This window comes from Triticum aestivum, chromosome 2D, assembly GCF_018294505.1.
Source record: "Triticum aestivum cultivar Chinese Spring chromosome 2D, IWGSC CS RefSeq v2.1, whole genome shotgun sequence".
In the NCBI taxonomy this organism is placed as follows: Eukaryota; Viridiplantae; Streptophyta; class Magnoliopsida; order Poales; family Poaceae; genus Triticum; species Triticum aestivum.
Window position 1 is genome coordinate 453297972 of NC_057799.1, and position 12021 is coordinate 453309992.

General features: G+C 43.7%; 1 pseudogene; it reads left to right on the top strand.

Moving 5' to 3' along the window:
- Window positions 1–4962: 4962 nt before the first annotated feature.
- LOC123055836 (uncharacterized) lies at window positions 4963–8236 on the top strand (annotated as a pseudogene).
- Window positions 8237–12021: the final 3785 nt, after the last annotated feature.

A 12021-nucleotide genomic window follows, 5' to 3' on the forward strand; every position in this document is an offset into this window, starting at 1 on the left:
AAGTGAGTGGGAGCACTACAACATTTCTGATAAGTATATGTGGATGACATATTGTTGATCTGAAATGATGTAGAATTTCTGGAAAGCATAAACGGTTGTTTGAAAAGTGATTTTCAAAGGAAGACCTGGATAAAGCTGCTTACATATTGGGCATCAAGATCTATAGAGATAGATCAAGACGCCCGATGATACTTTCAAAAGAACACACACCTTTGACATGATTTTGAAGGAGTTCAAAATAGATCAGTCAAAGAAGGAGTTCTTACCTGAGTTGTAAGGTGTGAAGTTGAGTAAGACTCAAAGCTTGATCACGGCAGAAGAAAGAGGAAGGACGAAGGTCGTCCCCTATGCTTTTGTCATAGGCTCTATACGGTATGCCATGCTGAGTACCGCACCTGATTTGTGCCTTGCCACATGTCTGGCAAGAGGGTACAAAGGTGATCCAGGAGTGGATCACTGGACAGTGGTCAAAATTGTCCTTAGAGGAATAAGGAAATATTTCTCGGTTATGGAGGTGATAAAGAGTTCGACGTTAAGAGTTACGTCGATGCAAGCTTTAACACCTATCCGGATGACTATGAGTAGAAAAACCGGATATGTATAATGGAGCAACCATTTGGAATAGCTCCAAGTGGAACGTGGTAGCAGCATCTACGATATGACATAAAGTTTTGCGAAGTACATGCGGATCTGATTGTTGCAGACCCGTTGACTATAACCTCTCTCACAAGCATAACATGATCAAACCCAGAACTCATTGAGTGTTAATCACATAGTGATGTGAACTAGATTATTGACTCTAGTAAACTCTTTGGATGTTAGTCACATGGTGATGTGACCTGTGAGTGTTAATCACATGGCGATGTGAACTAGATTATTGACTCTAGTACAAGTGGGAGACTGTTAGAAATATGCCCTAGAGGCAATAATAAATTGGTTATTATTATATTTCCTTGTTCATGATAATCGTTTATTATCCATGCTAAAATTGTATTGATAGGATTCATGTGTGGATACATAGACAAATCCATGTCCCTAGTAAGCCTCTAGTTGACTAGCTCGTTGATCAATAGATGGTTACGGTTTCCTGACCATGGACATTGGATGTCGTTGATAACGGGATCACATCATTAGGAGAATGATGTGATGGACAAGACCCAATCCTAAGCCTAGCACAAGATCGTGTAGTTCGTCTGCTAAAGCTTTTCTAATGTCAAGTATCGTTTCCTTAGACCATGAGATTGTGCAACTCCCGGATACCGTAGGAATGCTTTGGGTGTACCAAACGTCACAACGTAACTGGGTGGCTATAAAGGTGCACTACAGGTATCTCCGAAAGTGTCTGTTGGGTTGGCACGAATCGAGACTGGGATTTGTCACCCCGTGTAAACGGAGAGGTATCTCTGGGCCCACTCGGTAGGACATCATCATAATATGCACAATGTGACCAAGGAGTTGATCACGGGATGATGTGTTACGGAACGAGTAAAGAGACTTGCCAGTAACGAGATTGAACAAGGTATCGGGCTACCGACGATCGAATCTCGGGCAAGTACTATACCGGTAGACAAAGGGAATTGTATACGGGATTGATTGAATCCTTGACATCGTGGTTCATCCGATGAGATCATCATGGAACATGTGGGAGCCAACATGGGTATCCAGATCCCGCTGTTGGTTATTGGCCGGAGATATGTCTCGGTCATGACTGCATGGTTCCCGAGCCCGTAGGGTCTACACACTTATTCGATGACTCTAGGGTTATAGGGAAAGTATGTACGCGGTTACCGAATGTTGTTCGGAGTCCCGAATGAGATCCCGGACGTCACGAGGAGTTCCGGAATGGTCCAGAGGTAAAGATTGATATATAGGAAGTGGGGATTTGGCCACCGGAAGTGTTCCGGGCATCACCGGTAATGTACCGGGACCACCGGAAGGGTCCGAGGGTCCACCGGGAGGGGCCACCAGCCCCAGAGGCTTGCGTGGGCCAATAGTGGGAAGAGACCAGCCCCTAGGTGGGCTGGGGCGCCCCCCACCAAGGCCCAAGGCGCCTCAAGAGAAGATGGGGGCAAACCCTAGGGCAGATGGGCCCTAAGGCCCACCCCAGGTGCGCCTCCCCCTCTCCCCCCTTTGGCCGCCACCCTAGATGGGATCTGGGGCTGCCGCACCCCTTGGGGTGGGAACCCTACAGGGGGCGCAGCCCCTCCCCTCCCCCTATATATAGTTGAGGTCTAGGGGCTGCCCGATACATGAGTTATTCTCTCCCAGGCACAACCATACCTCTCTCCCTCCTCGTCTCTCGTAGTGCTTGGCGAAGCCCTGCTGGAGTTCCGCGCTCGTCCACCACCACCACGCCGTCGTGCTGCTGCTGAACGGAGTCTTCCCCAACTTCTCCTTCTCCCCTTGCTGGATCAAGGCATGGGAGACGTCACCGGGCTGCATGTGTGTTGAACGCGGAGGCGCCGTGGTTCGGCGCTTAGATCGGAATCAACCGCGATCTGAATCGCTACGAGTACGACTCCTTCATCCGCGTTCTTGCAACGCTTCCGCTTAGCGATCTACAATGGTATGTAGATGCACTCCCCTTCTCCTCGGTGCTAGATTACTCCATAGATTGATCTTGGTGATGCGTATAAAATTTTAAATTTCTGCTACGAACCCCAACAAGCCTGTGGTCCCGGTTCAAGCCACCAACCGGGACCAATGGTGGTGGGCCAAGAGCGAGGCCTATTGGTCCCGGTTCGTCCCACCAACCGGGACCAAAGGGGCCAGACGAACCGGGAGCAATGCCCCCACGAGGCCCGGCAGGCTCCTGGCCTCACGAACCGGGACCAGTGCCCCCATGAGTCCCGGTTCTGGACTGAACCGGGACTAATGGGCTGACCCGGCCTGAACCAAAGCCATCTTTTCTACTAGTGTTCCGGTGGCATACGAAGTCGTCCACGGCAATAGCAACCATAACAAAATGGGGTGAATAGTGCAGACAAGGTAGAATGATGCATTCAATGTGCGGGACAAAGGGTCGCGATCTCGCGAGGGTGAGCTAATACCAAAAGCTATGCGTACGATGAGTTCCTGTCCAACACTGTACGATTAGAGACAATCATAGAGAATTCAGTTTGTGGGTCATAGCATCTAAAGATGACTTGCTCTCTGGTCCTACTGCTCGGACGAGATGAGCATCGTATGCAAAGCAGTTTCGATTCAAAAAACCCGTCCTCAGTTCGGATTGCAGGCTGTTACTCGCCCGCATGAAGCAGGAATCGCATATACCAATCTATACAGTTGTACTACACGAGATAGTATAAGAGGAAGGCACGCTTGCCATATCCTTTTTCCAGTCTTGAATTTAATTGGCCGAATTGGAACAAAAAAAGTCTGAAACATGTGAGTCGGCGTGGTTGACCACATGCATGATACGGTTTCACCTACGGCCAGGTATTCGTTTTCATGTTTGAACAATTGAACGGCACTCGGAAGAATTTTAATCCTAGGTTGGTGAGTCAAGCATTAATTACATGGACTCGGTGCAAGCCGACACGTACGGTAAACCCAAAGTCGGTTAAAGAATTTTTGATAATTTCGGTGTCAAGTCTTTTGTTCCGAAGTCTTCTCTTCGCGGGGTCGGTACAGCTAGAAAACCTGTTATTTTCGTGTAGCTGTGGCTGTGGGCGTGAACCAGTTCTGCACGTCTGTGCCGGCAACGTGCGTTCGTCCATACGCTGATGTGCGGCATTAAAACAACGAAACTTCTTCATTCCTGCCACTAACGGCAACAAATGACTTTTAGATATTGACCGATAAACCTTTGACCGCTACTTTGGATATCTACGGCTTGTAGCAAGCAAGCAAACAGATTAGTAGCGTGAACGTACGTTGATGGCAACATGTATATGAGCGCTAGCATCTTCTAGTTCTTACCCTGATGGCAACAGGAAAGTCTCAATTTTTTTTTCTGAACACAGTACACAGTACAGACGCAAGCGCTCATATATATGTGTATACACTCGCCCCTATGAAAGCATGCATGCACACTCTATCTCTATGAGCACCTCCGAAAGACTGAGCCGGAATATCATCTTGAAATTTACGAAGTCGCCATAGTCACCTCGTCGTCGACGGGAATGTCTCCTCACACTAAATGCACATCGCCGAAAATCCTGAAATAATTTCAGAAATAAATGCGAACACCAGGATTTAAACCCTAATAGGTTAGAGATACCACAGTCTCTCTAACCATCCAACCACAGGTTGGTTCGTGGAAAGTCTAAAACTTGATCTAGCAAGCCTCCGTGCCTCACCGGATACGAGTTATGGCATGGAAGGTTGTCTCCGGGGGGTCTTAGCTACATCTGAATGCGTGTGTGACCGGCACCTTGCTCGGCACGCTACATGCCCGTTGTGTACAAGGAAGAGGAAGATGGCTTCCATGCGTTAATAATATGCAATAATGCAGCACATCTCTTTTTTCGTGAATACGCAAAGCTTGCATATTATTTCATTGATAGAAGAAGTTAAGAAAAAGTATAACAGATGATACAACATATGGCACGAACGCAAGAGACGTGAACATGGCGCCCGGAGCATAGAAACATGGGATGCTCAGCCCAAACCGAAAAACACACGGCTAACTCATCGCCCTTGGACGCAGTCCAAACCAAACCAACAAGACGACCAACACTGGTGGAGCTACATGTTGATCTGCAGGGGCCATGCCCCCCCCCCCCCAACCTTGGCAAAATCTCTGAAGAAATTTCTTTTGGTTGTGATTAATTAGATATAGCATACTCTTTGGCCCCCTCAGAAATTGTTGTTTTTGCATTTTGCCCCTACTGCATTTTCTGTCTAGCTTCGTCACTAACAACCAACAACTCAAAATCCATCGTCGAGGACGCCACGAGCAAACAAGATGAAAGTATGGCTGATAATCAAAAAGTAACTTATAATTGACACTGGAGAGGAATGGTTATTGCATCTTCTATCCTTGTATTTATTATCAGTGGAAAGGCTTCAGTGGATGTCTCTGTGACTCTGTCCAGGCTGGGAAGGACTGGCCGCCGGATCCTGCTTGGGTGCTACCACCAGCGAATTGGCTTGCTTTGTCGGTCGATGGATCATTTTCCCCGAAGGAAGGATCGGCTGGTGCAGGAATGATCCTGAGAGATCATAGAGGTGTTGTTCTTTTTGCAGCATGTCAGCTGTTGTCCTTCATAGAGTGGATAAATATTTTCTACAAAATTCATATAGATTCCCAAAAAAACAAGCCCTTCCTTTACTACATGTTTCTGTTCAAAACCTAAGAACTCTACTTCTGTCAAAACTACATAGTTCATGTGTTGTTATTGTCGAACCTACTAATTAAATCTTATAAAATAAAAGTATCTGAGATAATGGTAGAAGAAATTACCACGGTTTTTCTAAGGAAGACCTACTTTTTTCTATTCAAAATATGTTGTTTGTTTCTGCATACATACATAGCAAGAAAATAAACAACTCAAAATAAAAACAGCTCATGTCACAATACAATGACCTACAGGGTTTCTTGAATGTAGGTCACACTTGCCTCGTCAGCACTATAACTACCTTTTTCTACTCCTTTGCACTAAAATAATATGACACACACACAACAGAGCACCCGAACTGATCCAAACACTAGTTCAAACATGATCTCATATTGACTTACGTTTTGTACTGATTTGTATACTTGGCAAATGCAAGATCAACTGTAACTACATGGTCAATGTTGCTTGTGTGTTGAAGCAAGCTGGTTTTTTTTAATGCCAAAGGAGAAATTAAGTGGTAAAAAACCTAGGGAGTAATTATTTTAGCACACAATGACAGCAAAATATTTGGACTTTAAAGACACCTAGGAAACATTCCATATCCTATTGTCTTATGTTGAATTTCTAACTTATCGCCATTCCGGCTGGTGCTTCATTTCTATAATTTCATGTATTAATCAAAAAACTATGTCTGATAACTTAAATTAATATCCTTTGTGCAGTGAACCATATGTCCAGATCGATATGAAGTCTGGCGAAGTCAATGGGTAGGACGCTGTTTGCTTGAGCCCTCACAAATTTTCCTGGGGACCGGGCACACCGGGCATCCTTCTGATGAACAAACCACTGTATAGACTCAATTCTCAGCCTCCTCAACGTGCGGAGGCGGCATAGTGGCCTATGTCAATGTATTCAATGAGGAGGAGCAAAAATTTAAGTATCAGTGCCAAGTACTTTGCCTGATATGCGAAATATTTGTGTTGTTTTCCATATATAGTTCACCATAATACCATAATAAAAAATATAAATAAATAACGGTATGATATGTACAGGATACATTGTACTATGACCATATCGAGGAGCGGGAGGATGCTTGCACACCGCCTATATTAAAAAAAGATTTGTGCATCACTTGCATTTTAGGTGAAGCTCTGTGTTGGGTATGACAATGAAAAGGCTTCGTGAGCAAGTGTTCTCAGAGATGGCAATGAAAAGGCTTGCCCATAATCCAAATGTTAGGGTGCTAGGAAACACAATTGCCCATCATCGTCCAGTCTTCTCATTCCTAATGTGCCCATCAGTGACCGTGACGGAAAATGATGAGGACATCAATACTAAATTTACACCCACGATCCCTGCAACTACATATACTGGACCAATTACTAAATCTTGCGCGCCAATTAAATTACCAGGTACTTTCATTTCTTGGTAACGATTTCTAATGTTCATGAGAATGTGATGCTGCCTAAATTGGATACATTTATTTTGCTTACAAATGAAGGGTCTAGCTTGGACAAGAAGGATGAACATTGGAGCGAGATCAAGCATGGAGATGATGGCATGCGCAAGAGGAATAAGAACAGAGTTTCAAGTGATGATTTCAGGACTTTGAAGCCACCATAATAAGTGTATGAAGGCTTGAACGAAGTATACAAGATGCCACTTCATAAATTTCGTCTAGAGGCTATTATATGTGTTGTGTCACCTTATTATTGGGCTAGGCCCATGTAATTTTGAAATACTTTAGTATAGCCTGTTTTTAGAGTTCGTATGTGTGGGGAAACAGAGTTAGGGGTTGATTTCGGACCCCCTCCTCCAAGGGGTCACGAAATTCCCCTTCTATTCCTCCATATATACAGTCCTTAGGGCGTCCTTTAGACTTCGGGTTTTGTTTAGATTAAAAGATCGCCATAGCTACAACTTCGCGTACTTCGTTTGTGTTCAACGACTAGACAAAGACGTCACGGAACCCCACATTCATTAATAAAGTTTTCCTCTTATATTCGCAATATTCAGATTGCAATTTCAGTTTCTTACTTGTTCTTCGTTTGCGTGCAGGAAATAGACCTTCGTGGTCAGATTGATCGTGCTCCGGCATGGCCAATAACCCCTCGGAGTTGGTTTAGCGATTGTTAAGGCACGATGTCCTCGCATGTTCGTAGTCGGATCGTCAAAGTCTACTCCATCGAAAATGATAGTCACCATCTCATCGAAAGGTGGGACACCTTTTCCTCTGTCAGAAAAGCCATTTGATGATTTTGGTGAGGCTGGTGATGATGAGGCGCAAACAACTACCCCTCCACGGTCATTTTGTGTCTAGGCTTTTGAATGATCTTTTTAGCATCCAGGCGAGGTGAGGTTGTGCTTGTGCGGGTCCCTATGGTCACATCTTGCTCGATGTCAACAATGAGCTCTCACTCTGCATTCGGTCTACTGTCCTTGAGGTGTCACAAACTTCATAATGAATTATCAAAGTAGCCAGCTTGCTTGTTTCAGTACAAGGTACTAATGTTACTATTTATCATCCCAAAAAATTCAGGGTTATAGTGGACTGAAGCCACGATGGACCAGGTTGAGCTTTAGTTCCTACCTCTCCACTGAGGGATTTAAATTCATCTTTTTGGCCATCGAGTTCATAGTGACATACGGACAATGCTTTCCTCCCTTTGTACAAATTTGACTGGATCACCGGCGATTGGACCTTTCAGAAACAGGCAATCATGTACCAAATCATGAGGGAGGAATTATCTCTGGGCATAGAGCCATTGAAGCACAAAAATGGCCAGTCAAAGCTTGCAGATAAGATGGATAAGCCTGAGGTCAATTATAAGAAGTTCGAGAGCTACTTAGAGAGTGCCAATAAAATTACACTTTCCATGCCGAACAATAGTAATCAAAAGATTGTCAGCTTTTCAAAAAGAGTAGACCCTGGCTTAGTTCCTTTCCACTGTTAGTGTATTGTTGATATCCGAGCATTAGCATGAGTTTCAATGATAAGTTGCCCTTTAACGCAATAGAAAATAAATGTGTAAATAAAATGGATGTCAATTTATGAAAATGCTATTTTCTCGTATATTAGAAGAATTTTATGTGTGCTGGTCTATTTATTTCTCGTTGTAAAATTACTGAAGGCCCATAATTTTTTTAAGAGAAGTAAAAGACTGTTTTTTAGATGGTAAAAGACTTGTTTTGATGTATTTCTTACGGTAACTCGAGATTTTCTTATGTCGTACCATTTTGTCAGGCAACAGTATTTTATGTCGACGAACTACATATGTATTGCCCATAGTAAAGGATGTCCTCAGTTTACAGTCTCTTGTACCGGCTGATTTTTTTTAGGGTACTACCAGCTGATTTGATTGTCTTGCTTCCAGACTCTGGACCAATAATGATAGTTGTGCCAACTGGCAACTCGATTAATTACCAGTGTGAAATGATCGCGACCTAAGAATGGCACTTCATGCTCGAATGCTATCGAAATCTGATTTTTGCATATTTGATTGAGGCACCGATGGCATGACTTGATTTTTGTGGTGAACAATCTAGCCAGCAATTTAAGGGTCACTTTGATTTAAAGGATTTTCATAGGATCTTTGAAGGATTGGAATCCTTAGGAATTTTTCCTACGTTGGTTGTTTGATTCGTAGGATTGAATCCTGCAGGAATTTTTCCTAAGGATTCATTTGTACTACATTTCACATGAATTCTAACATCCACCCAAACCTCTTGGAAGAAATCATTTGTTTTTCCCATGACGCAATCAAACAAACTCAAATCCCATAGGGATCCAATGGACATGCCATTCCAATCCTATGTTTTTTCTATTCCTATGTTTTTGCAGTCCTATGAATCAAAAGAGGCCTAACTCGTCGTGGTGCCAGCAGATGAGTCAACAAGGGATGGATCATCAAACCATGAATCTGCAATGAGCCAAGATCAAAACAGCAATGAAGGCGAGGACAGGAAGTCAAGATTAGAGAAGGATTGTTAGGTAATCTTTCTTAGTCTAGTTGTAATCCTAGTAGTCTACGTTAGAGTAGGCTTGCATGCCAATACTTCGCAAGCCTAATCAGGTATATGCAAGTCGTGTGCCAATAGGTTGAGGTTCAAACGGCAATCCGGGTGGCCGGTGATTAGGATGGGTGTATTTTTTTTTCAAATGATAAGTGTCAAACGTGTGTCACAAAGTAACACCGACCTGTTGTTTTTTACACTAAAGTTATCATCTGAAAAAAAAACACCAAAAAACTGAGACTTGCCATTCAAACATAAAATTGTCATGCTTCACAACTAAAGTTGCCATCCTCAGGTAACTAAATTTGCCACCAAAAAAAAGGGTGAAATTGCTTTGTGCCACACGTGTGGCACTTATTAGGATCCTTTTTCAAAAATTACATCAAAGTATTCTTTATTGCAAGATGATCACCATAATATATTTTATAAAAGTACCAACAATCTCTACGGGCCAATAAAATTACACTTTCCATGCCGTGTCTCAATTACAAAAGTATCAACACCTCACTTCTAACTAGTAATATTCGGTTTGCACCGAGTCTCAATTGGTTAGTCCGGGTCATAGTCGTGTTAGGATGTATACTCCTTGTGCGTATATGATGGTTGAGTCGATGTGTCGATAAGTTGTGAAGCTTCGACAAGTCAAGATCAATAGTTGGGATTAGCCCACGGGATCGATCATATCAAAGTAGACGAACACACACAAATTTATAGCCAAAGGCCTTTGCCATGTCTTTCTTTTTTTTTTTCTTTTTTTTCTTTTTTCACAGTACAATCTTGTTTAGACGGCCTGCATGTACTAGACTCGGGTTGCTACGTATTGGCATGCAAGCCAACTCCAATGTAGACTACTAGGATTACAACTGGACTAAGAAAGATTACCTAACAATCTTTCCCTAGTTTTGACTTCCCGTCTTCGCCTTCGATACTTCTTCGATCTTGGCTCATTAATTGCAGATTCATGATTTGACGATTGACTCATCTGCTCGCACCGCAACAGCTAAATTGCTGGCTAGATTACTCGCCACAATCTCTCCTCAATTTCTACTTGACGAATTTTGCGGACCACCTTAAATATGCATTGGACTATCCAACCACACTAGCAACCTTGTGGAACACACCACCCTGTGGACTTCACCAGTCACCCTAGCGAGTGTCGGCTACCTTGTGGATCACACCACCCTATGGACTACACCATCCACTCATGCCTCATGTAGAAACATGGCCTCATTGAAGAGATTCAACTTCATTAGTTTACAACTCCCACATACTTGAACTTGACCCTCTTGTCGAGACATGTAGACGACCCGGGCATGCTTCATCTACAATTAATAGGTCCTCACACAGAGGAGCACTTCGGCATAACGGCGACTACTCACTGACATGGCGACGACCAAGACGTGCTAACTCGCACGACTCCTTGACTCCCACGGACGACGATCTTGATGAGTTCTTCCAGCACCGCACCTCGGCACCACCACTCCCATCAATGCTCTCCTTCCACCTTCTTGTCGACGACAGCCTGCCGTCTCCCTCCTTGTCGCTCCGTCGGACGACGATCGTTTGTTCCTTCCCCTCGCTGCATCACCCAACGACTATATCGCTCGCCCTGAGGTGCTAGTTTGGTGTCGCCTCCCCGAGGAAAGTGCAAGCTCGGATCTTGAACCTTGCTCAGATACCAATTATTGGGATTCACCCACGGGATCGATCACATCAAAGTAGATGAACACACGCACACAAAAACTTGCAACCAAGGTCCCTTGCCATGCCCTTCTTGCTCCTCTTTATTTATCTTTTCTCCTTTTTCATGGCACAGTCTTGTTTACACGGCCTGCCGCCTATAATTAAGGGAGGTGTTGGGGGTAGTTAAGGAAGACTTGATGCCCATGTTCCAGGATCTGTTCAATGGCCAACTTCGGTTATTTAAGCTTAATTTTGGGATTATTATTTTACTCCCCAAGAAGGAAGAGGCAACAAATCATCTCACACAGACAGATTTGCTTGCTCAATGTTAGTTTTAAGATTTTTCACCAAGGTGGCAACAAATCATCTTACACAGATTACGCATACTATGGTTAAGCCGACTCAGATTGCTTTCATGTCTGGGCGCCACATTCTTGAGGGGTTGTGATGCTGCATGAAATTCATTTGAAGAAACTTGAAGGAATCATCTTCAAAGTGGATTTTGAGAAGACTTATGATAAAGTTAAGTTGTTATGATAAAGTTAAGTAGTCATTTCTGCAACAAGCTCTTCATATGAGGGCTTCGACTCTGATAGGCGGAAGCAGGCCGAGGCTCTTGTACAAGGAGGCAGTGTTGGAGTCAAAATAAATGATAATGTCGGTCATTATTTTCAGACACAAAAACTCAAAAAAAAATTTAATTGTTGTCGATGGCGTTTCATAGGAACCCCCCGCATGAGCATGGAAAGAATGTCGCACGTTGTAAAATAGAAGAAATTTTTTTTAGCTAGATGCAATACCAATCAATGGTATTAAAACACACGAGGATAATTGTTCCACACGAAGCAATTTCGTTGACCAAGCATTATATATTGAAAAATACTCCCTCTTCCATGTCGTGTCCCGTCCTTCACACCGTTCAACACCTTCAACTCATGTGTGCACTCACATAGTTGCATGCGATTATTTTCCACGTGAAGCTAGCGGTGGCTATATATACGTGCGCGCCCTAGCCAGCGATACACACATCCAAACCATTTCC